Source organism: Micromys minutus (assembly GCF_963924665.1).
Source record: "Micromys minutus genome assembly, chromosome: 7".
Taxonomy (NCBI): Eukaryota; Metazoa; Chordata; class Mammalia; order Rodentia; family Muridae; genus Micromys; species Micromys minutus.
In genome coordinates, this window is record NC_137976.1 from 57,354,941 (window position 1) to 57,379,743 (window position 24,803).

General features: G+C 48.1%; 1 protein-coding gene across 1 annotated transcript in view; it reads right to left on the reverse strand.

Moving 5' to 3' along the window:
* SEMA5B (semaphorin 5B) overlaps positions 1-22,917 on the reverse strand; it is a 114,924-nt gene extending 92,007 nt beyond the window's left edge. Inside the window, exon 1 of the mRNA XM_080918786.1 lies at positions 22,796-22,917. The gene's annotated coding sequence lies outside the window, so the exon portion shown is untranslated. The remainder of the gene's footprint in view (positions 1-22,795) is intronic.
* Positions 22,918-24,803: the final 1,886 nt, after the last annotated feature.

A 24,803-nucleotide genomic window follows, 5' to 3' on the forward strand; every position in this document is an offset into this window, starting at 1 on the left:
ACACCTGCACATGGCTTCTCTCCCTCTCCTCTGTGTGTGAGTGCATGAGTGTGTGTATGCATGCATGTGTGCATGTGTATGTGTCTGCTAGGGTGTGTGTGCATGTATATGTGTGTGTGTGTGTGTGCAGTGTATGTGTGTGTGTACAAGTGTGTGTGCATGTGTACAGGCCAAAGATCAATTCAGGAATCTTCCTCTGTCACTCTCTACCTTCTTCTTTTTCTTTTTTTTTTTTTTGTTAAAAAAGACTTATTACTCTGTGTGTGTGTGTGTGTGTGTGTGTGTGTGTGTGTGTGTGTGTGTGCACTAACCACAGAGACTAGAAGAGGGCAGAGTCTGGAGTAACAGGCAATTGTGAGCCCTTTGGTATGGATGCTGGGAACCAAACTCAGGCAGGTCCTCAACAAGAGCAGAAAGTGCTTTTAACTGCTGAGCCATCTCTCCAGCCCTTCCCCCTTGTTTAAGAAGACTGGGTGTCTCACTGAACATAGAGCTTACCAACTGCCTTCACTGGCTGGCCCCTCAAGCACCAGTAATCCCCGTCTCTGCCTCGCCAGTGCTGTGATTACAGACATGTTATCACGCCTAACTTCTTCTGTGGGTGTTGGGGATCCACACTCAGATCCTCAGGCTTATGCACCAAACACTTTGCTAAGTCAGCTTCCCACCTCCTCACTGGGTAACTTTCAAAAGTCCTCCTATTTCCATAGAAAACCATGTCATTAAAGCAATGACAGGCCATTTAAAACAGGATCTCCAACAGTCAGCCTTTACATCACAGTAGCATTTTCCTTTAGCAGCTTGCTACGGTATTTGCTTGGCATGACTGTGGTTGTACTACTGAGGCTAAGACTGATAGCCGGAAACCCGGATGCTCTGCTTAGGGTAACCTACTTTAACCTACAGGTTCCCAGAAGCTTCCGAAGACTGGGATGGCAACTGTGTCTTTAAACAAAGGGAAGTTGGGGGCCCAGGGATGCCCCAACCACAGACAGCATGTAAGACCCTGCCCCTCCCCCTCGGGCTCTCAACACAGAAACACGGCCTCTCAGGATGAAAAGGGCAGCTGCTCAGAGCCACAAACAAGCCCTCCCACAGCCACAGCTGCATTTCTAGGTAGTCCCCGCCTCTCTCTGCATCCCAGGGCCTGAACTATAATGGAATAATTGGAGTAAGATATAAAAGAGAACTTCCCACCCAGAGGATCGTGAGGAATGAGAGGCTGGTAATTTTTAGACATAAAAGAACACTCCCACCATGTCACCCTTGCCCTCCAAGCACGGGACAAATTGACAAGCCAGTACACCCTCTTGGGCACTTCCCTGCCACCCCCTCGAACATACACGTGTGCTTATGTATGTTACACTTGTGCAAGGACTCGAGCACGCGCACACACATACGTCTTGATGCCTTGCTCCTGCCCACTTCCTTCCCATCTTCTACTCTTGGGAACTTGCTCTCAGGAGCAGAGGAAAACCAAAGGCTTTCTGTGTAGCTCCTGGAACTTCTCTGCCAAACCCCAGCCCTCCTTCACTATGATAATATGCTGGCTGAGTAGCAGAGCCAGGACATCTCTTTGAATGACATTCACTGTAGCTCAAGCAAGTAGCATCTCCTTAACACTTCTTCATCCAAGCTCACTCTCGTCCCTCAGAGACAGCAAATCAAGTCCAAACCTAGTTCACCAAGGCAGAGTCCAGGTAGGCAGCTGACTAAGGCAAGACACGGGTCATACTCAAGCCTCTCCCAAATGTAAAGTTCAGACTGCTCCTGTGAGTACAACTATCCAACTCATCGATGAGGAAGGGTAAAGCTGATTCCGAAGAGAATTTGAAGAGTGATGGATTGTTGGGACAATCATGCAGAAATAACTTTGAAACAGAGACAGAACTGACCAACGTGCTTCAGGGCAGTACAATCATGATGTATTTCCTCTGGCCTAGGAATCATCCATGTCTCTAGAAGGGAAAACACACACTTGTTGTATGATTTGAGTTTTGAAAATTATCCATCAATAAGCTAACATCTTGAGTCATAAGGTCTGGTCCTAATCAGTAGCAAAATTGAATATCAAAAGCATTCCTCTCAAACTAAGTAAGCCTTGGGTGGACCTGGAAGAGTTTCTAGACGCATGGCCATCCTTTTGCCTCATGCCTAAGCATTAGATATGTTTTTCCTCAAGCCCCATCCTTCCCCTCAAGGTGCTTCTAATATGTAGTGAGGCAGTGAAGCAACCCCTTCCCAATCTTGTTCCTTTTGTTCGGTGTGATAATTGAGCAGCATTTAACCTTATTGGGTGAGATGCACATTGAACAGCTATAGATAAAACTTCATGATATCTGAAATTTATTTTTAAATTCACCAGAGAGGGCTAGAGAGATGGAGGTGCCTGTCACCGAGCCTCATCATCTGGGTTTGATTCTTGGGACCCATATGGGGTAAGGAGAGGAACGACTCCTGCAAGGGGTCATCTTCTGAGTTCTACTCCAGAGCTGTGGCACATTGCACACATATACATATACACAACAGATACATAATGTAGTTAAAAAAATAACTTTTAAAAGATGACAGGAAGCAAACATCATGGAGGAAACAGAAAACAAATGGACTCCATGCTGGTAGCAGTTGAAGCTGAGTGAGTGTTACATAGAAATTCTCTGTTCTCATGCTAATGGTCAAACCATGACAGCATCTTCCCCAACAGCATTCATGCAGTTCATCTAATAATTTACTGAGTTCACTGGTAAGTCTGTCTTTCCTGCTCAGAAAACAAGCTCCATGGGGCAGGGTTTCTTGTCAGTTCCTTCCCGGCCCCAGCACTGGGAAGTAGCTGGTTCCTGGGAACTCACAGTAGGTATTTGACAGCACCCCAAAAAGGGGCCACCTTGTCCACCTTTGCTGGGAACCACAGGGAAGAGGAAACCCAAAGAAGGGGTGTTCCATAAAGACGAGGTGTGAGGGACCCCAGGAAGGACAGGGGTTTTTTCCCTTTCTTTTCTCCCCCTACTCACCCCTTCCCCCAGCATCCCTGAGACAGGCTCTTTCTGTGTAGCCCTGGCTGTCATGAAATTTGCTTTGTAGAGCAGCCTGGCCTCAAACCCAGAGATCTGCCTGCCTCTGCTTCCCAAATGCTGGGATTAAAGTCTTGTGCCACCATGACTGGTCTTTCTTTCCTTTTTAGACGCTAGGACTTGAACCCAGGACCCCTCAGGTGTTAAACACCAACCTCACACAGGGAAGAAATTTTGAGTGGACTCCGAGTAGTTACATAGCAGCAGTGGTATGCACCACACCTTGGAAGACCTGGCTGACGTGAAGCATGATCTTCCCAGACCAGAGAGGCAAGGGGAAGTCTTGTGGAGAAGAGCCAACTGGGCCTGGTTAGAGAATGGACAGAAGAATCGTGCTCATTCAAGCAGCAGTATGTGACCGTGCTCTCCTGTGGGTCTTAGCCTCATATTCCAGGGGGCAGACTTCTGCAGGAGTTAGACTATAGTCTCAGGGACAGCACTTTAGGTCCTCTGCAGGTGCACCTTTGATGGGGCTCTGACTGCTGGGGGTGGGCCACAAAACCAGAGCTACCCAGGCAGCCAGTTTTCAAAGAGACTGCAGAAGACCTGAGCCAGTGGGCTTGTGGCTGGGCCATTGGTTTGTGGGCAGAGCCCCTGGCAGGCAAGGCTCAGCTGGAGGTAAAAGGGGTTTTATTGGATCCCTATCAAGTATACCAGGCTCACCTCTCCACTCCCTGGGTAGCAGTGTTAGTTAGACCCCTCCTGCTTTCCTCTCTACTTCCTCAATTCCATCTTAAGTAGTGTGAGAACTTAGAAAGGGAACTGTGGCTGACCAAGGGGCTATCCTCTCAGGGTTTGAAGACAACCTGGTCTACATAGTGAGTTCCAGGACAGGTAAGGCTAGGTAGAGACCCTGCCTCAAAACAGAGAGAAAGGGAGGGAGGGAAAAAGAGAAGGAGGGAAAGGGTTAGAAAGGGAGGGAGGAGGGAGGGGAGAGGGGGGGGAGGAGAGAGGGAAGGAGGAAGGGAGGGAGGGCGAGAGGAAGAAAGAGAGAGAGAAAGAGAGAGGGGGAGGGAGAATGAACTACAAAGTGACCTTAAGGTCCTGAGGGGTCCAGGGCTTCTATCCCTAGGCCTATAATAGAAATATAAAACTGGGGGCCTCTAGAAAGACAACATGCCACAAGTACTGGTAGAAGGTTCAGGGGTATTGAGACTTGGGTGTATTACGGTCTTAGCACTAATAACTTAGCATACAGTGACTGAACCTCTTGGCCTAGCATGGACTGGCCAAAGGGGCATTGAGGGTAGAGTTGTGTTGTATTCAACTCACGTGTCCAGAGCCTAGTAGTCTTGGGGCATGTGGGTGCTCTACACAACGTCTGGCTTATGAAACATCAAGAAGTGTGTGACAGACATTGGAGGGGGACTTGGGGAAGGGAAGGCCTAGAGATCTGTGAGAAATGGCACTCTGTGGAGCACCACACTGGCTGAGAGCTGTCAGGTCCCTACAGCTGACCATGATCCTGGGTAATAGTGTTTGCTTTTAGGCTCCTTCTTCTCTACAGGTGTCAGAGGCTGCAGTGACCTGGTGTAGAAATGTGCCTGTTTCTTCACATTTCAAGCCCTTCCCAAAGCACGTGAGTGAAGCCAGAGACCTTGGTTTCTCACTTATTCTGAAATATAAATACCGGCAAACAAGGAAAACCCTGGAAGCTCCTGGGCTGCCCATTAGTCTCAGGCATCAAACCCTGGGAATGCCAGCGATCTCCTCACACCAGCTTCTGTCAGCATCCAGTGTCACTCAGATAGAAGGACTAACCTGGCCCTGAAGCCAAAGTCACAGCTGGCATGGCCACGATCAAAGCTTCTGTGCCTCCCCACGGCAGCTCCTCAGCTTGCACGAGGTGTGAGGCCCCATCTCCTGAGCCCTGAGAGCCGCCAGGTCACCGGAAACACTTCCAGACACGCTATGATCGCTTTGCATGGGTGTGAATTTAAAACCAGCAGGAATTTTGACAAAAAATCCCAACAGAAGAAGGTCCCCCCCCCCCCAAGAGAATCAAATAGTTTACCTGGTGCCTCAAAGAATGATGTGCCCATAGGCACAAGCCGAGCAGCAGTCTAAAACCTACCCTGCCCACATTCACATCCTCTTAAAGGGTTTCCAGAGCTGTGATGAAACACCATGGGGGAAAGGGTTTATTCAGCTTACACTTCATCAGCAAAGGAAGCCAGGACAGGAACTCTAAAGCAGGACAGAAACCTGGTGGCAGGAACTGATGGAGGGTACTGCATATTGGCTTGCTTAGTCTGCTTTTTTTTAAAAATAGAAAACAGGGCCACCATCCCAGGGATGGCACCACCACAATGGGCTGGGCCCTCTCCCATCAATCATGAATTAAGAAAATGCCCTCGGGGCTGGAGAGATGGCTCAGTGGTGAAGAGTAAATCCTAAGGTCCAGAGTTCAACTCTAAACATGGTAGCTCAGGACTGGCTGATGCGGTCTCCTGGTGTTCAAATTCAAAAACAGAAAAGTACTCGTAAACAAAAAATAAATAAATCCCAGAAGAAAGAGAGAAAGAAAGGGAAGGGGAAGGGATGGGGAAGGGAGGAAAAGAAAGGAAAGGAAAGGAAAGGAAAAGGAAAAAAAAAGCCCTATCTTCTGGAAGCATATTTTCCACTGAGACTCCTTCCTCTTGGATGACTCTAGCTTGTGTCAAGTTGGCATAAAACTAGTCACAGACTGTGTTGCTAAGGTCAGGGATTTCCTTGACTATGGGAATACACAAGCTGTCCGGGGAGCCCCTTGACAATCGAATAGACTCAAAGGTCAAGACTGAACACAAGTAAAAGGTGACTATTAGCCCTCTTGTGTAACAGAAAGTTGCTCCCTCACCCTCGCTGGTCAGTGAGGGGACAGAAGAATTTAGGGAGGCAGAGTAGAATCTGGGGCCAGTTACTTAACTACCCAGCCTCAGTTTTCCCATCTGTAAGATGTAGCAGCTCCTATGGGATGACCCCCTGGAGATTCGGGAACGTGTAGTTAGGGGACAGAGTGTATGGAATACAAAGCATCTAAAACCCTAGCCCACCTTCCTGTCACACACAAGCAACCACACCCATGCTGGCTCACTGGAGAGGACCTGACTGACCAAATCCTTAGGGAGCTGAGGTCTTCCTATGACATTAGACTACCCAGGACACCCCAAGCTCCAACCCCAAGTCTGACTCAAGGTTGACATCGGTATCAGCAAGAGCACTCAGGGCCACCAGGCCCCTGACTGGTCCAGGCTGTGCAAGGTTACTAGAAGGTTCAGGATGAAACCAAGGGTACTGTCCCGGGGAGGCTACTGCGGGGGCAGCCGAGTGTGAGAGAGGAGAGTCAGAGGGCTGAAAGACAAGAGTAGGAAAGAAAAGAGAATGGGCCGGTGGTGGGTTAAAAAGCACGCCCTGGGGTAAAAGGGCAAAAAGGATCTGATTCTCAGCACATATCCTCACTAGAAAATACCAGTTCCCTTAAATGCTTGAACTTCTCTGCTCTGTGAGAAGAGGTACTAAGCTTCTCTTCCATCCCAAAAGCATGGCTCTGTTTAGTACCTCATGCTAACCTCACCCTCCAGGAGACTGTGGGCTTTCTCCTCCTTCTCTGAGAGACCTCACATCAGAGGACAAAACCAGCTTAGGTTCACTGTGGCCTGGCCTCAGCTATGGACAATCTTTTTCAAGTGTGTGTGTGTGTGTGTGTGTGTGTGTGTGTGTGTGTGATGCATATGAAGATCAGAGGACAACTCTGAATATTGTTCCCAAACAAGGTGTCTCTCTTCTTTGAGACAGTGTTTCTCATTGGCTTTGCACTCACCACTGAGGTTAGACTGCCTGCCATGGAGCCCCAGGGATCTTCCTGACTCCAGCTGCCCAGTGTGAATATAACACATGCACACCACCATGCCTGACACTATAATGGGGTGCTGAGGGTATGACTCAGATCCTCACACCTACAGGACAAGCTACTGAGTGAAGTGCCCCCTTAACTTTTCTAAGGTCTTTCCTCCAGTGCAAACCTATCTATTTCTCTCTTCTCTCGGGCCTTTCTAAGGAGCTCAAGTAGAGTCTCACACAAGGTAGCTTTTATTTAAGAATACTGGTCTCACCAGAATTGGTTCCTTCAGGTATTAGTCCACCATAAGGCTAGCTTCCCTTCTCCCTCTGTGTCCCCTACCCCCTTTTTCCTTTCATTAGGACCCTGGAAGTAGTCACAGCACCAAACTACCAACAGAGAGCTTCAGTGACAATCAGGAAGGCTTTCTCCACAGATGGCCAGGGTAAGAGTAAATCACAAATATGTCCTCCCCATTTTTACCCCACCTCAGACCCAGGCTTGTCCTCTCAAGGCAGAGTGTCCGAATGGTTCCAGACATTTAGCCCAGTGTGACAACCTCTGAGTAATCCTCTTTCACAGCAGGACAGGGCAGTGGAGTGTAATTAAAGCCGCGAGTTAATTAGTAGCAGCAGCCATCTTGCTGAGTGTTCTCTCTCTCTTAGGAGCCCCTGAGATGTGGGCACCAACATGGCCTCGATCCTCCTCCCTCAACACCCTCTATCCCAATGCTAAGAGATCCTTTCCTGCTCAGCCACAGCAGAATACCCCCAGTGGCTTCAAATCCTTCCCACAAGCATATTGAAGAGTTGGCAAGGGACAAGGTCTGATCAGCCCTGTAGGGTCTGAGAGAGGAGCAGACCTGGAAGCTCCATCTCCAAGGAGGAGATAGACCGAGGATTTGTTTCCACACAGAATCCCGTTGGTGGAAGCAAGGAGGCAGGCAGACAACAGGACAGATGAGACTGGGAGGGGCCAGCACATCAATCACCACAGAAGGAGGAGAGAAAGTTAGGAGAGAGCCTAGGCACATGGCTTGAATGCCCAGCATTTAGTCCCGGACAGCTGAACATCTCCCTAGCTCAGCATGTCTCAGCAGCCCCGTCTAGAAGATGGGGTAATAAAATCCTATCTACCCTTAGGGGTTTTTACGAGCTAAAATAATTCAGTTTCATACAAGCTCTCAGAAAACTAGGAAATCCTCACACTCTAACCCTTCTGGGAACTTCTCGGTCTTCCTGGTCTTTCTCAGAATTTCTCTTTTGCTGTTCCTGTGGCCTCAAGGAAGTCAGTCACAGCACCCAGCCTCTCACACCAGATCCTACTTGCCTGGGCCTCCCCTCCAGTCTGTGTGCAGACTACAGCTTCTTCCTGCACACTGAGGAAACATTTATTCTGAAAATGGAGATTCACCAGGCCCCTTTGCAAGTGACCTGCTTTACAAAAGGAAACATATTTCATTCAACTCCAAAGTAATCCTGAAGCAAGTTGTATGACCATTTTGCAGGTGAGTAAACGTGTCTTCAGGAAGAGAAATAATCTGACCTAAACCACCCTAGGTTGAGTGGGGATTCAAACCCCTGGCTTGCAGGGCTGCTGGCTCTTTGTGCCACTCCAAACTGTTTTTACAGGAGCACCTCTTCCCTGACCCAACCCAGCTTTTGAAGTGCACAAAGCCAGAGAGCAGGAACCACCTGAGGGGACACCAGGAAGAGAGTCACAAAGGCTAAGACCTAAGATGTTGGGCAGCAGATGCAGACAGTTATCCTTTGCTTGTCTTATCTGTGAGACAGGAGACTCTTCGGGAAGGAGACTAAGAGAGCACTCCAAGGCCCAGGAGGACCACGCAGAGGCTGGCAGGAACACCAGAGCCTGAGCCCGCTCTGAATGCATGCAAACCGCTTGGCCCAGGAAAGAGGGAGCAGCTGTGGGGGGCTCACGGGAGTCCTGACAGGTTCTTGGCAACCCTGTGGGTGGATGGGGGAGGGGCTCTGACAGACCACTGCAGCCCTCATTTCCAGAGGGTCTGAGGTCTTTTTTTTTTTTTTTTTTTTTTTTTTTTTTTTTTTGCAAACCACAGAACAGCAAAGCCAATGTGCTGCCTGAGGAGAATCCTGTGGAGACTGTTAATGGAAGGTGGTGGACTCTTGGACAGGACACTGAGATCACAGGCAGACAGCTCGTTGTGCTGTAATGAAGTCCTGTCAGGAAGAGCTCGTCTCTTCCATTGACGGGGTCACCATGCCGCGGACGAGGGAAATGGGGTTTACTCACGGAGCCGATCTTAAGCAAAACATCTGAGCTCTTCACAAAATTATGCGTGTAAACCAGACAAGGAAGCTGGAAGGTGACTGTTAGCAGAACGCGTCACTGCTGCATGACCTAGCCCTCGGGATGCTTCCCAACAGGCCTTGGAAGGAGAGAGGAGGCCCATTCGCGTGCTCCAACCTACTTCAGTGTCTTATCAGTCCCTTGGATCAACACACAGGAAGCGCTGCAAGCCAGGAGCAACAGCAGAAATACTGAATGCCAGAAACAGAGCCTGCAAGATCCCAATCAGCTCAAGAGATAGATGCAACTTAAGTGGAGAAAACACATTAGGGAAAAATGGAACGTTCCGCCCGGGACACCAAGAAGCCACAGCACACTCATGGGGTGACTCATATGCCCCCTCAAAATCATATTCTGACATCTTTAGCCCCCAATATCTCAGGACAAAACTTTATTTGAAAATGGGGTTATTGCAGGTTGAATAAGATGGAGTCATGCCAGAGAAGGGTGAAGTCCTCACTCAGTGTGAGTAGTGGTGCCCTTATAAAGAAGGGGAAAAGATGCACGCAAGTGGAGACCAAGGCAGAAATAGACTAAATCTTCTATAAGTGAAGAAACACCCAAGACTCCCAACTAATACCAGAAGCATCAGTAAAATCCTCAACCGCATCCCTCAGGGAGCATCAACCCTGCCCATCAAGGACTTGCAGCCTCTCAGCCTGGTACACAGCACATGTCTGCTGTTTGGTCCACCCAGGTACTTTGTTATGACAGGCCTGAAACACAAAGACAAACTCAAGGAAGAAACACTGTAACGGCTGATGGTAAAGGGCCCTAGAAGAGTGTTTGATGATTGGCTCTAAGGCCAATCAAAACTCAGAAGTGCTGTGAGGCTGCCCAAAGCAGCCAGGTCAAACCAGAAGCTACCTTAACAGAGAGCGTGGTACCCCACCCATCTACCTGCCCCTGACCCCTGCAGAACCACAAAGATGGGAGATCCCAGAGTCCTGGGCCCAGATAGAAAGAGACACATCAGAGAATTAAGGACGTTTGGAAGAGATGAGAAGCAGATGGGAGGGGTTGAGCTTGCTAGGAGCATTCACATGGAGACAGCATGCAGCTCATAGGGAGAGAGAGAAACAGACTCCGGACTTTCTATAAGGTATTATAGCAAACAATCAATCAACCAGTCAAATACCTTGTACCTATTAAGAGAACCGAGCTTTCTATTTCTGAAGTACTCGAGATTTTTGATCACTTTTGAACACAAGAAGGGGCTGTTCATATCCCTGCCTGCCTTGCTACCAACATGGGGTTCTTACCTGTTTAAACTTAGAGGACACCGTAAGATGTTTCGCCCTCAAAATGTTTCCCAGTTGGAATTAGCAGATTTAACTGTGTACTAAGGGCAAGAAGTCAAGACTGGGATTGACTCAGTGAGACTGGAAAGAAGAAACTGCTTGTGTTTTCGGGGGAGATAAGGAGTGAGAAATAACAAGCCCTGACTTTCTCCCTTCAAAAGTTCGGAGCTGTTACTTTAAGGTCAACTGAGAGGCTAAGGGTAGAGTTCTGTTTAGAGCAATTGCCTACCACGCACAAGGTATCGCAAAGTAAAAGGAGGTTAAACTAATCCAGCTTTCCGGAGCCCCACATTCGAGTGGGCAGTGAGGAAAGAGGAGAGCCTATGTATGCCCAAGGCTTTGCCTTTCAGGTCACCAGGATCACATACAGGGACAGGCAATTATGATGCCCTTGGGAAGAACCCTCCCAGCATGACTGAATTCTAATCCACAAGAGCCACAGATAGAGTGCAGATATGCAGTGTTCCCAAGAGGTCCATGATGAACTCTTAGCAGGCCCTAAGTGTGGCAAACATGGCTTTGGCAGGCCGTGTCCTTCCCCCATTCCCTCTACCTTGCTAAACTGTTAAATTACATTCCCAATGCTAGCTACCAACATCCCCTCCCTCAGCCACTTCCTCCTGCTGAGGCTGACCATTAAGGTCCAGCTATCAAATTATTAAAGTCCAGCAATCACAAGCTGCCTTTTGGCCTGCCTAATTAACATGCCCAATTAAAATTAATCAACACAGTCTAACACCGGTTCTCTTTTTCCATTTATAAACTGCTATTTGTCTGTGCGGCACATCAGTCTCCTCTCTATTCAGAAGCAGTCCTTTGTCCCTTCAGAGCAAAAATCCCTACCTCCCTTCCCTGTTCCCTTTCTCTTCTTTCTTTTCCCCCATCTCTTGTCTTTGTCTCTTATTCCCTTCCCTTTTTCTCTCTGGGAAAAATATATCTCCCTTGTGCTGAGAACTTGCTCTTGGGATATCTTGTGGACACCAGTCCTTTCGACCTATGTAGGAAAAGTCTTGTTCACCAGCTTAGTACTACTGACAAGTGATTGAATCTTTAAAAAAAAAAATGGAATTTAGGTCTTTAGATCATCGTGAGTATGTCCATGAAAGGTACTATGGAATTCTGGCTTCTTCCTCTTTTCTTTCTCAAGGCCTGGCTCTGAGGTGAGTGGTTTTGTCTGACACAGCTACCAATATATACCACCTTGTTGTAGGCTCAAAAGCAGTGTAAGCGACCACAGGCTGAAACCTCAGAAACAGTGAGCCAAGTCAATCCTTTTTTTTGTCTTCCTAAGATGATTCCCTCAGGTGTTACAGTAGTGGGAAACTTACTGCATCCTGACATCTTCCATTAAACCCACATTCCTTTAATCATACAGTATGAGGTGGGGCAGGGGGCTCAGAAAGGAAAAGCATCCAGCAACAGGAGGAACCATGGAGCATGGTCCAAAGTGCTTCCAAGTCCAGCAAGAAGGACAGTGTTCTGGAGACTTAAAGATCTAGGTGCCAGAAACTGCTGGTATAGAAGGTGTCAGTGCCATTCAAATGCTGGACCGGTACTGACAAGCTCAATATGGCGTACTTGCTGCGGCCACCACCACTGCCACTGTTGCCGCTGACCAGAAAACTCACCTCGAGAGCCACTACCTTCCAGGAGTAGAAGGGAGCTAAATGCTCTATCCTGGGGCTAGACCATCATCTGTCTCCAGGCCAGGAGTCCCTCAGTAAGGAGGACTGAATAGAGAGTCACTTTGCTGAACCTATCCAGTGTCTTCTGAAGTTTCCAACTCCGGTGACTTCCCATTCTAGAGTCCTTTGTTCCTCCCAGGTTGAAGAGCTCTGTACTCTTGTCTAGTGGACACCATGCTGTTCTATAGGCAGCCACCATGACCATGACTGCAGACATGTCCCCTCTCTTTGAACGTAGTAGCTCCTTCTCTGGTGCATCTGTAGCTGAGTGTTCCAATCTGCTTCCTGTACCAAGCACCTTCCACTGACCACCCTTAGGTTGGCCAATGTCTCCTTGAGAATCTAGGTCCGGACATGATCCCAGATGACCAGGAAGAATACACACCGAGTCTTGAGTTCTTTGTGCCATTTATGATGGTGTTATTTTGAGCAACCCCTTCACCTTGTGGCATCCCTATGAAGTCTGTGCAGCATTAAACCCTTCAGGTCTTTTTCTCAGGCTTTCAACCAAATCAGGTCCGCCCCCACTCTCAGCCCCCTCAAGAGCCTCAGTAATTAATTTCTGCGATCTAAATGTGACTTTCCATCTGCCCCTGTTAAATTCCATTCTGTTAGTTTAAACCCAGAATTCCATTCTGTTGAGATCATTTTTGAATCTTTATTCTGTCTTTTATAGAAGCTGCCCATTAAGGCCCTGTCATCAACAAATTTGATAAGCTCGATTACTCCAATCTTATCCAAGTCATAGATAAAAATGAGAAGCTTCATTTTTATGGGGCGCTCACTTGCCACAGAGCGGCTTTTCTTTTGGAACATCCAATCACACGATTATTTTTCCCCAAATAAGACTCCCTGGGGGCTGGCTCAGTGGTTAAGAGTACTTACTGACTGCTCTTTCAGAGGTCCTGAGTTCAACTCCCAGCAACCACATGATGCTCACCACCATCTGTAGTGGGATCCAATGTCCTCCTTTGGTGTGTCTGGGGACAGCTACAGTGCACTCATGTAAATAAAATAAATAAATCTTTCAAAAATTCCAAATTAATAAAAAACAAGACTTCCTACAATGTAAGAAAGGTTTCTCAATGTGTCATTTTTTTCTTCAGACATCACAAACATCAGATGACATGTTCTCTTGCATCTGAACACTCTGTCACATTCCCACCTGATTCTTGGTCATAGTCAGAATGCAATCAGAAGAGACAGGCTTGGTTATCAATGAATTTTCAGTCTTCTCAGCAACAATGTGCTGTAGGTGTAAGAATGCAAGAATATATCCAATCTTGTAGTTGAAGCAATACTTGACTTCCAACAAAATCAGGCTACAGACCCTCTGAAGTACCAGAGCATAGCTCCCTGACAGCTTTATAATCCATCCAGAGAAAGTGGCAGTCCACTTCTCCCAAATCGCTGGAGAAACTGTAACAGAAATGTGTCATATTTGGACTTGCTCGGCTGCAAGGCATGCTGGGATTTTGGTAGCTAGTCGATGAAGAGGTAAGAAGTGTTTGCTATCTCAGACTATTTAGGGAGGGTTGGAAGAACATACTCAAGGAAGTAAATAGGAAGGGGTTGGGAATATACACCAACAAGCCTAGCACTTGGGAGGCAAGAGGATCAGAAGTTCAAGGTCAGCCTGAGATAGTGAGACTGTCTCAAGAACACGTAAGTGAATAAAGGAAAGAATAATTTTTAACACAGCCCCTCTCCTGATGGTCACGTGTGAGCAGCTTCTCCTCTTCTGCTAAAGAAAGGCACAATATATACCCATAGGATGCTGGTGGAACACTGGCTGTTTATATCACACGCCACAAGTTACTTTAAAAACTGAAGAAATGTACATGCAGTCATTAAGCATGAAGATTCTGGGTTTAAATCCCAGCTTATTGGCCGTGTAACCTTGGGCAAATTGTTTTATCTTCCAAGGTTTCGGTTTCCTTGTGTGGAAAATGGAGATAAAAATAAATATCTGTACATAAGGCGGATAAGCATGGAAAAGGACAATGCATTTAAAATGTTTGGCCCGATACATAGGAACATCTCGATAAATAGTAGTGGTCGTTATAGAACAAGCATTTCAGGGCCCGGGATGCAAAGAGTTCAAGGGTTAAAGGTAGAAGAGCAAAGAACTGGGCTGGAGAGATGGCTCAGTGATTAAGAGCACTGGCTGCTCTTCCAGAGGTCCTGAGTTCAATTCCCAGCAACCACATGGTGGCTCACAACCGTCTGTAATGAGATCTGATGCCCTCTTCTGGTGTGTCTGAAGATAGCAACATACATTAAAAAAAAAAAAAAAAAGCAAAGGCCTGAGAATCTGAAGGGTCAGAGGTAGAGGACACTGAGTATTCTCTAAAAGCCAAGGCAGCATTACATGATATTGATCTGGGGTGAGCCTATGACAATCTATTGGTCAAAGGATTCTGATCCCATCTCAAGAAAGTCTCTGAAGAACAATTTGCTTTTTCAGCTCTGAATTCAAGACCTTATTACTGGTCTAGGAAATCAGTCAGAAATGATCTTAATGGAGCATGTTAAAAAGAAGCATAAATATTCCACTTCAGGAAGTCTTTTCTGAGGAAATGATCATCAATAGCACAAAGATTTATGCCCAAGGATGCTCACTGCAGTGTTATTTATAATGGTGAAAAATGGCTTACAGTCTAAATGCTCAGCCACAGAGTGTTTGCTAAATAAATTATCATGCATCCATATGATAGAATACAGGCATCCATTATAAAGTCCATTTTATAAAGACACTTAAGACATGGGGAAATTATCACAATATGTTAAGTGAAAAGAGCTAATGCAAAACAGCACAAACATCTGAATACCACTGAGTGCATACCTCTCTGCAAGGAAATATGCCAATGTGGTGAACAAATGCATTATTTTTATAAACAGTTTTTAAGAAAAAAATGTCCTTAAATTATATTAGGAAGAGCTCCCATAATCAGTTTGTAATAAAAAGTCATTAAATTCAGAGTACAGGAACATAAGCAATGACTATGATCCGAATGTCAGGAGCTGGTCCTGGTGACAGAGAACCGGATCGTCTGGAAGAGAGCTTCGGGATGCTGTATGCCATTGGCATGAGGCCAGGTGGAGTCTAGGAAAGATTTAGGTCAGTGGCTCCCAACCAGGGCTGCGTATGGGACACACAGGCACACACAATCACACAGGCGCTACCTTCAGGAATTCTAACTCAATTGAAGTCTAGGATGGGACAGTCGTGTGTAATTATCATATTCAAATATATGGTCAAATACATATAGTGTTCAGGTTTCTGTTTTGCTTTTTTGAGACATTTAGCCTTGGTCTCTCTGTAATCGGTTATGTAGATGGGTGGCAGGCTGCCCTGAGCTCAGAGATCCAACTGCTTCTGCCTCCCTAGTGTTGGGGTTGAAGGCGTGTGCTACCATGTCCTTGTATATTTTACTTTACCATGTGTGTAGGCATTCACATGTTCTAGTATGCATGTAGAGATCAGAGGGCAATTTTCAGGAGCTACTTCTCATTGTCCACCACTTCGTAGTATAGTCTAAGCTAGCTGGTCCATGAACTTGCCAGTGATTCTTTCTCTACCTTCCATCTTGCAGTAAGAGTACAGGGATTAAAGATACACCTCGCAGCCACTGGATTTTTATATAGATTCTGGGGACTAAACTCAGGTTGTCAATCTTGTAAGCACCCTACTCACTGAGCCATCGTCCTAGTCCTTGTCATGTGTATGTGTGTATGTACGCACACACACACACACACACACACACACACACACACACACACACACTTGTGGACCAAGCCACAACTTCCAGTATGCAGTGGTATGCAGCTTTCTCTCCACTGGACATAGCACACCAACCCTCGATAAAGTTGTAGCACCTGCCTTTTGCAAGAAAATTACCCTTAGCCTTAGGGGATATTAGCAGAGAGGACTTGGCCTGTGGGAGATTTTTGCTCAAGGAAGCTGTAGTGTACTTACAGGTTCCTGATAAGACCCAGTATACCAACCTACTCCATACAGACTACAAGCTTTGCAAAGTGTAGAAGCAAGAGAAGATGCCAGGATTCTGGAACATCCACCAGCAACTTGGTTCTGCAGAAGCAGGACTCAATGGTATTTTCCTCTTCTGCAATGCTATGGATGGAAGCATACTCCCTCCAGTCAAAGAACAATGCATGGTCCCTGAAAGTAGTGTGTTTTAGGTGGATGAGACCTCTTAGAGGCTTCCTTGTTTATTTGGGGTGCCTTGGAGAAAGAGAAGGAGGGGCAGGCTGCTAGAAACAAAAGCTGGCATTAAATGATAAAATCTGCCAGCTTCTCACTCCAGGTATAAGGTTACTCAAGACGCCAAAAGAAGAGGAAGGGGCCTCTGGTTGGGTGCCTTGCATACAGGATCCATCCATCCCTGAATAATTAAGAGCCAACTGTAGCTTCTTTGTTATCCTTGCAGCTGGGACTCCTGAAGGGCCCAGGATAGTCAACTGTGGAGAGGAGGCTCTGGCTCCATAGATCAGGTGGACTGGCAAAAAGAGATGGACCTCAGTTGCTACCCCACAGTTACCTAGACTTTGTCCCCTAGGCAGCCTTATGTCAGACCTAGGGGAGGAAGAATATACAAGTGGCCAAACCACAGTGCATAGCTATGTAATGAATTACACCTGTGTTCAACACACACACACACACACACACACACACACACACCATGCCCAGCATACATGGATACTCACTTCCATGGAACTTTTGGCTTAGGTTGAGGTTAAAAGGAGAATGTGCTTGCTTTCTGAGAAGGCAGAGACCTGCAGTCATATGAGTTACTAACAGGGGGGTTAGAAACTGGCCTAAAAACTAAACCTTCACTGGGCAAAGAATCCACAAGTGTCAATTCATGACCCCTGGGAGGGCAAGAAGACCACTTCAGTTCCATTCAAACTTGGTGTCTTGAGCGCCATAGATGGTTTGGCACTTGAGGATCACCCTCCTTTTTGTAGGTAAGGAATCTGATAGTTTTACAGACAAGTCGGAGAGCTCCCTTGTTGCTAACTTAACTTCCTCGATACTTGAAACCTATCTCTTCTAATTTGATCCTCTGGGGATAGGTAGAACAGATGGTTACTAGCCATCCTCCAAGAACCAACCTTTCCCAACAAAAGATCCTAGCCAGCCATCGAGGTTGCTGGTTCAAATGCAAAGATATTCTGATAACTCAGCAAGGCTTCAAAATCAAACAAGTTCTACCTGTGAGTCTGAGGCAGCTTCGTGGTGAGACTCAGCACAAGTCCCATTGAAGCCTTCCATGCACTCTGGGAAGACCAGGTAGAAACCTCGCTCTTTGGTTTCAGGCCAGACGGTATTGGGAGAACAATATAAGCCAACTGTTGGGACTCAAGTTCAAGGTCAAATACTCCCAAGCTATAGCTGGCCCAAGGTCACTCCACCTTTCTCCAGGATGCCAAACAGCAAAGCAGACAGAAAAATTATCAGCTCCCCCACCGCACACATACACTTTCAAGTCACCAACTCCAATAATCTCTTATCAATAAGCCCCTTGCTCCTGTTTAAATTAAAGTGTGTGTTCTGCAAGGTCTGGCTTATATCTCTGAGCTCAGAAAGGCAAAAACACCAATGCAGAAGGGAAGGGGCATGGCAGAGTCACAGAACACACAGCTCCCTTCCTTTAAGGATTCTGCTTCCAGTTGAAATTTCTCTATCTGCCACTTTCTAGCATGCAAGCTGGTTGAAGGAAGGTTTCCTCAGACGAAACCCTTGGAGGAAATCTGTCAGATGTGGAAATGACACATACAAAGATCCTCAGCTAAGCAGATGTCATCAAACCAAAGCCGAGAGGAGGGAGGTTTGGAAAGGGTAGACTTATGCCTCTAAAACTCTAGAGGCACATAAACATATAAACTCTTATAGGTTGCCCATATAAGCTACAAAAGGAGAGCTCTGTTCCGTCAGTCCGATGAACCTGCGTTAGCTGAGACACTCGCTTTGGGATGTCATACATTTAAGAGGAAGTTAGCTAAGCACTGTCAGGAAGGTAAGACCATCCTAGTGATGATGAACTCAAATGCAAAGCTGTGAATTTCACGCAAACTCCTTCTACGGAAGTAACTGCTGTACACACACATCTCGAATGCCCTAGAGAAATGGAGGCACTGATCAGATGATTATTATCCCAAGGATGTTGCCAGGACCACTAGCACTCAAACGGAAGTGTAAATTACGAACCAGCACTCCCTTCTAATAGTCATCGTCTCCAAAGGTTTGCCTTTGTCTATACCCCAGGGAGAAGGGAGTTCAGCTATGTTTGACAATTTAGAAAGTCTGAATTCACTGGAGGGGACCTGTGGTATCAACTAATCCTCATCTTCTCAGTCCAAAATCTGGACTCCCAAATCCTTTGGACAAGTTGACATTAGATGTCAGGTCACCTAGACAAATGTACAGGAAAAAGACCACAGACACAGTAAATCGCATCCCAGACATGGAGGCAATGTTGGTAATTGTGTTCTCCTGGAAATGCTGATTCACGCCAACAAGGGAGACCAAAGACAGGTCTTCCTTGCTATTGTGTGTACAGCTCCCAGCACAGTGCCTGGCACAGAGTAGGTGGTCGGTAATTGGGAAACACAGGATTGCTTGTGTTGGTCTCCTCTACCCTGTTCTCAGACAATAATCTAGTCAGCATTTGAGGATCATGACACACATCTGGCTACTGAGCATCTGTTTTTAGAACTTAGCCCAGGGGTCCCTTGAGGTGGTACAACAAGATCTGGTGTGCACTTCTGATTAGGAACTTTGATCTTCTATCATGCCAGACCTCAGTGGAAGCAATGACTTGGCTAACTGTACTATCTGCTTGAACCCCTATGATATAGAAGAGCAACCAACACCAGGGGTAGGAATGTTAAGGTCAACGTTCAGAACAACTAGCCCCAATACTGTCTTCTTTCCACACTCCATAACCTTCAGCCTTTGTTAGGCTGACTTTTTTTTTAAAGACTTATTTATTTAATGTGCATTGGTGTTTTCCATGTATGCATATCTATACAAGTTCAGATCCCCTAGAACTAGATGGTTTTGAGCTGCCATGTGGGTGCTGGGAATTAAACCTGGGTCTTCTGGAAGACTAGCCATCTCTCTATCCTGCTTACGTTGGCTTTCCTACAAATGACTAGCCTCCCTCCCCTTCCCTTTTTTGAACCACACTCAGGGCTCAAGATTTTCTAGATAATCCTTGGGAGTCCTGAAGAACTGATGTGAACTTCCGGTCTTTCCTCATCCAACTTCTGAGGGTTTTTCCATATTAGTGGGGGGAAAAAGAAAGTCATAGTTTTGTTTTTGTTGTTGTTGTTGTTTTTTCACCATGTAAGTATGAAATTAGTTTACATCCATTAAATTCCACTGGAGAGATTGGGGGCAGGTGGGGGGCTTAGAGTTCTAGCTTCAGCTCCATAACTAGAACCTTGTGTCAGAACCCGGACCTAAGAATTATCATCTCTCAGAAGACTGTTAATAGGCCCTGAAGATGAGAGAAAGCTGAGGTTCATGATGAAGGTAGGGCAGGGCTGTGGAATATTCTAGTGGATCTCCAAGTTATAGAGAAACATAATAGCATGCCTTTCCCTCCAGAGTGGATATACTCATGTCTTAGAATCCTAATTCATCTTAATAGAGTCAGATAACTAAAAGCCATAAGTTTGATTTGTTTAAACCATTTCATCCGGATAGTTTGGCTTTAAACACCCGGTTGTCTTTAGACCCATTCATTCTAATCGCCTCCCCAGTCAGCACATGATTGCCTGTTTTTCTTTCTGTAGAGTCTAAGTTTGTGATCTCCCCAACAGCAACAGTCTCCAAATCCTCTACCATCTTGAACCTTAAGAAGAATTGACTGATAAGATCAGTCATGGTGACACATACATGTAATCCCAGTACCCAGGAGGCTGAGGCAGGAGTTGTGTCCAGTCTGAGGTCAGCCTAGGCTACTGAATGAGTCTTTGTCTCAAAAGGTCAGGGGAGGGTATGCTGGTGAGACGGTTAAATGCTTAAGTACACTTGTTGCTCTTGCAGAGAACCTGGATTCACCCTCATGGTGGCTCTCAATCATCCACAGTCCTAGTTCTAAGGGATCCAACAGGCACACACTGTACACATACATGCATGAAGGCAAAACATTCATACAAATAAAGTAAATAAAACAACAGCAACAACTTTAAGCCAAATAAACCAAAGAAATAATGAAATGAAGGGCTTCCAAAGCAGGATTCATCCAATCTCAATGTGAAGGAGTAATCAGACTGCTTCTCAGTCTCCCCACCTTTCTAGTCTGGCCCTTGGAATTAGGGAACTCTCCCTCTCAGGGCCTTACCCTGTAGGATCCTCTTTGTAAACAGGCAGCTGGTGAGGAAGGACTCCAGTCCTGTTCCATCTGAGTCACTAAGCCAACCTTCTCTTAGGAAAGCCTAAGTCCACCGCTGGGCACCAAGCCTCATTGGGCAGGAATTCTGCCCTGAACCTCAACATTGTTTTTTTCCATCGGCACCTAGTACTGAGAGTTGCATAACAGAGGTGATTTTAAAATGCTTGAGGTTCACACTGATGGAGCTGTAGAGATGGGAGATCTGCCATTGCTTCCTAAACTCTGGTGATAGCTGGGGATAGGCAGAAAAAAACTGATGGCAGGAGACAGACAGACAGACAGACAGACAGATACACACACACACACACACACACACACACACACACACTCACACACACACATCTGGTACACATACCTTTCTCAATTCGCCACACTCCAGGTGGCCTTTCCTCCTAAACAGTCCTCTCTAAAGCCCAGAAAGTCAGAAGGTTCTTGATGCTCAGACTTGATACCACCCCCATCCCTACCCCCCACCTCTCGTTCTAACCCTTCTTCTTCCCCTTGCACTGAGAACAAGCTAGACTCCAGATAGGGTGCTTTCTTTCCAAGCCTCTAACTCTGCCTCTCACCACCACCACCACCACCACACACACACTCGTACTGGTGAGGTCCCATTTTAAAGCTCAAGTTCTCCTCTGCCCCTTCCTCAAGGTCGTGGGCTCCGGAAAGACAAGAAACCACTTGTAAATGCCAAGAAAAAAATCAAGAAGGGTAAGGAGGACTAGAAAGGGGTGGGCTAAAAGATGGGGGTGGGTGGGTAAGGAGGTTGAAGAGAGCACCACAGAAGGAGGTCCAAGTCGTTACACGATGCGGGTGGGCAATGGGGGAGCTGAGAAAGGTAGAAGGAGATTGAATTTACTAAGGGGCGGAGAAAAGAGATCGCAGTTGGGGGCAGTGAAGGCAGGATCTTGTAGGTTCTAGACACAGGCAAACTTCCAATACTCCGGTCCTATTTGGCTGACCAAGAACTCATGGCCCACTAAGGTGGGCTGACCAGATGCGCTCAGGAGGTTCTTTTCTTCAATTACCGAAAGCCAGAAGAGAATCGCAGGCCTGGGGGCAAGGTCCCGAGACCACCGCTCCAAATGCAAACTCAGCGCCGACTCATGTCTGGCGCAGCCGGGTGAGGCGGCTCTGAACCAGGCCTGGGTAAGGCAACCAGGAGGGGTGAGATCGGAGCTTCAGGTGGTCGTCTGGTTCCTTGAAGTTTGAGGCCGGCAATGGAGCCCACATCGTTCGGCCGATCCTTACCACCTTCGCGTTTTCTCTCCGCGGGTCCTGCTGCTACTTCTGTTTCCACTCCCGCCCGGCTCGGGTCCCCGGATCCCCTTTCCCGTTTTCATCCCTCGTTGTGCCCAAGCGCCCCCCCCCCCAGCCCGCTCCCTCCCTCCGCGCTGGATCTCCCGCACGACGTGAGCAGAAAGTGAATGGGCAGCCCCAATCACAAAGACAAATTACCATGAGAAAAATAAATCAGGAAATCGCCCCTCTAGTCCCGGGTTCCCGCCGCCGCACCCTCTCCTCTGGCTGAGGCGGGAGCGAGGGGCCACGGGGCTCCATCCAGGGCCTTAGAGGACAGAGTCTGGGCTCCGAAGGGCCCAGCTAAGGCTGGAGTATCCTAGGGGGTGGAGGGGTCTGGGAAAAATCAGGCGAGGTCCGGGTTGGTGGCGGCGGCATGGGGACGTCCCTGCGCGGGAGATTTCACACTCTGGGCCGGCCACGCGTTCCCACGCGCCTCGCCGCCCGCACTCTCCCTCTGCCAGGTTTACCCACCCGCCCTCCACTGAGCCTCCACCTCGGCCCAGTCTCCGCGCCTCTACCCCGCTCTCCCCAAGCCTTTCCCTGGTCGGTCCCCTTTCCAGGCCCGAGCTCTGGGTCTCCGCGGCGGCTGCAGCCCAGACGCGCTGATCGCAGCCCAGTGGAGCCAGAAGCCAGAGCGGGCGGGTGTCAGGAACGCAGCGGCACCGGTGGCGCCCCAGCCGAGGTGGCCCCAGACAGCAAGCTCCGGGACCCGCTCTCCAGCCCCCTGAAACCTCCCCAACCTGCCTCCAACTTACCAGCACCCTCGGACTCCCACCCCTCTACCCATCCGAGTTGCTGAAGTTTGCAACTCTCAGCCCCAGCTGGAGAGGAAGAAAGCTCCGGGAGCTCCCGGACTCACCTCCCGGCAGCACGCGCAGGTGCCGGGCTCCCCGCGGCCCTGGGCTCCGGGCGGTGCGGACCACAGCGACGAACCCGAGGGCTGGCGGCCGGTCTGGGGATGGGGCGGCCAAGCAGCAAGGATCCGGGCTATGGGTTTAATACTCTGTCACCGTCGTCTCCGACTCCTGTCGGGCCCGTTGCGCTCTGGCTGCTCCAACAGCCGCTGGATGCGCGGCCGACCCGCCAGGCTCGGCGGAGCTGGGTTCCAGCACCAACCCCCGCGCTCCAACTAGCTCCAGACCCCGCGCGCCGGAGCGAGCTGGGAGGAGGAGAGTGAGGGAGCAGGGGGGGGGGGACGTGGGGGAGGAGTTGGGAGCCAGAGGAGAAAAGGAGGGGAGCGGGAGAGAAAAGGAGGAGGGGGATGGAGAGGACCTGCGACTGCTGGCGCTTCACCCGCCAACCCCGAGGAGCGCGGGAGAGCGCGAGGGGGCGCCCTGCATTCCTATTTCGCCCCCTAGCAGGACTCTGGCCCCTAGCTTCGAGCTCTGGGGATGGGTGGATAGAATATGCTTCTGTTCTAGGTGTCTAGCCTTTTCTATCGTTTACCAGGTCCTACCTTACCGTACTCTGCCACCCCCATCTCAAACCAACTCCAACTTGGAGCCCGAGAAAGATCCCCCTCGCCCCAACACACACCCTGGGGTCCCCAATACCCCAGCCCTTTAAGCTAAGGAGAAGCATTTTCCTGCCTGTGGATTTGAAATGTGAATGAGAAAAGAACCGCGTACCAAACCCGGGAGATTGTAATAAACTCCGGCAACAGCGAGATGCTAAGCTGCTGAGCTGGACCGAAAAGCCAGAGCTGACCGGTTGCTAGTTAGCCTCACAAACTCAAAGACCTTGGTTGAACCTCTCCAAGTCTCAGTTTCCTCCGCTGTAAACTGGCGTTGGTGATGTGCACCCTACTGAACCTTGTTTGAAGAACTAGCTGTGGATGCAGGGAGTGAACCGGCTTCAGGCACACTGGGAGGGCATCCAAAGGATGCTGGATCCTAGAGGGGCGGAGTAGTCTCCGCAGCAGAGGGACCCTTAGCGCAGCCACGCCAAGCCAAGCGGAATTGTTTCCAAGTTAAAGTGATCTAGTGTTTCTGGTGGCTAGAAGTCGGTAGGGAAAGTCGTGGAGCGCAAGCTTCAAATCCTAGATGCCAGGGCTACTAGCACGGATGAGAAGGGAGCCCTCTGCTGAACAAAAGGGGTACTTTAATTTTAAAATAAGGTGAGCCGCGGAAGTGAAAGACAAAGGACCTAACAATTTAAACAAGGGAAGTGTGCTTCTAAGAGAGAACCAGAAAGAATCGCCAAATAATCCTTTGGGGGAGTTAGAACGTTAGACTTTCTGGAATTCTTTGGAGAATTAAAACAGACTGCATGCAGGTGAAGCACTTCGTGTTACAAAATACTGGGTAAAGGAAACCTGGGGGTGGGGGGAGCAGGCGGTAGGAGTCAGGATGCGCTCTCTCCCAGTACCTCCAGGGTGGTTGGAACAGAAAGGGTGTGCTCTAAGAAAGTCCCGTGAAAAGGGAAACAGTACCAGAACTCAGATAAGATAAAGCCTTTCTAGGGCAACAGAAATGCTGAAACTCATAATGTTCTGCATACAGAAGAACCCACAAAGATAAAACCTATTCTGGGCCCAAAGAGAGAAGCAAAGATGGGGAGGAGAGAATGTATAGTCTGAGCATAGATACATCTAAGTCAGAGGCCACGTCTGAAGAAGCAATGCGTGCTACACAGACCAAGAGGTCTGAAGAGTAGAAGCCAGTTTCCAGAATCTCTGGGCCTCTTCCGTGCTGTATGAGCTGCCACAACCCTCCCCCACACTCCCAATCCCTGGAGATTGGTTTTGGCCATTGCAAAGATACAAGGATGTGGAATATAAAACATCTCTTTTTAAAGATTTTTTTTCATTCTATATATAGGTTTGTGTGTCTGTGTGAGTGTATGTCATGTGTGTTCTGGTGCCCATG